We start from the raw sequence: 1,740 nt of genomic DNA on the forward strand, positions 1-1,740 counted from the left end.
TGTTATGTGAAATTAGGAACCCCCTACTTAATAAGTCAAGCCCTCAGTCTTGAGGCTTGCTCTTGTGAAACTTAGGGCTGTAAATGGGAGGCTAAGCCTTCCTATAATGATGCCTAAGAGGCACCTCCAAGAACCTCTTTTGTTGCTCAGATGTGGACTTTCTATCTTTAAGCCCAACTCTGCAAATAAATTCATTAACCTCCCCACTATGTGGTACATGACTCCCAGGGGAGTGAATCTCCCTGGTGATGTGGGACATGACTCCCAGGAATTAACCTGGCCCTGGCATTGAGGGATTGAAAATGCCTACTTGACCAAAATGGGGAAAAGAGAGGTAACAAAATAAGGTCACAGTGGCTAAGAGATTTCAAATAGTGTCCAGAGGCTATCCCGAGGTTACTCTTATGCAAGCTCCAGCTAGATATCCCAAATGGCCACAGTATGCCAAGCCCTAACCAACAATAGTCACAAAATACCCTAGTCCCTATTTGAGACTCTATAAATGTTTCACTCACTATGCTGGTTTGAATGTATTGTGTCCCCCAGAAAAAGCCATGTTCTTTGATGTAGTCTTGTGAGGCAGATGTTTTGGTGCTGATTAGATTTGCTTGGAATTTGCCCCACCCAGCTGTGGGTGATGAATCTGATGAGATATTCCCATGGAGGCATGGCCCCACCCATTCAGGGTGGGCCTTGATCAGTGGAGCCATATAAATGAGCTGACTCAAAGAGAAGGAACTCAGTGCAGCTGTGAGTGATATTTTGAAGAGGAGCAAGCTTGCTAGAGAGGAATGTCCTGGGAGAAAGCCATTTTGAAACCAGAACTTTGGAGCAGACGCCAGCCACGTGCCTGCCCAGCTAACAGAGGTTTTCGGACACCACTGGCCATCCTCCAGTGAAGGTACCCGATTACTGATGTGTTACTTGGACACTTTATGGCCTTAAGACTGTAACTGTGTGGCCAAATAAACCCCCTTTTTATAAAAGCCAATCCATCTCTGGTGTTTTGCATTCTGGCAGCATTAGCAAACTAGAACACTCACTAAGTCTATTTTTCAGAAACTTAAATCCACCAGAGTGTTTCTATGCCAGACAAGTCCTAAAACCCAGAGGCAACAATCTCTTTAAGAACAACAACCAGATGCAGCCCCCTTCCCCATAATGTCGACACCCCTTTTCAATATGAACAAGTTAGGGTGGTCACTGCTTGGACACCCATGAAGATCAAGAAAGTGATCAAATGAGAGGAAGGGGTAGCAACAGACAAGATAGGATTTAACAAAGGATTATGAATGATGAATCTTTACATAACTTTTTAGATGCTAGGGTATTATAATAGCTAGTAGGAAATAACTGAAATGGTGGAACTGTAACCCATAACATTCTTTGAAATTTGCTCTACAGCTACTCATTAAATTGTTCTTTGAAAGTCATCACCTTTCTGTACATAACTTATATTTCACAATAAGGAAATAACTGAAATTATCAAACTATAACCCATAATATATCTTGAAATTTGCTTTCTTAACTACTTGTTAAATCATACTTTGACAGTTATCACTGTTATGGGTATTTGTTAAATTTCACAATAAAAAATGCATTAAAAACTATATATACATGACATACATTTCATGTTGGCTTCTGAGTATGAGGCCTAATTTGGGAAAATGTACTTCATCTCATAGGTTTTTCCTTTCCATTTTTTTTAAATTGTAGAATATAACATATATACATAAAAGT

The sequence above is a fragment of the Choloepus didactylus genome, chromosome 12 (assembly GCF_015220235.1).
Source record: "Choloepus didactylus isolate mChoDid1 chromosome 12, mChoDid1.pri, whole genome shotgun sequence".
Lineage (NCBI taxonomy): Eukaryota > Metazoa > Chordata > Mammalia > Pilosa > Megalonychidae > Choloepus > Choloepus didactylus.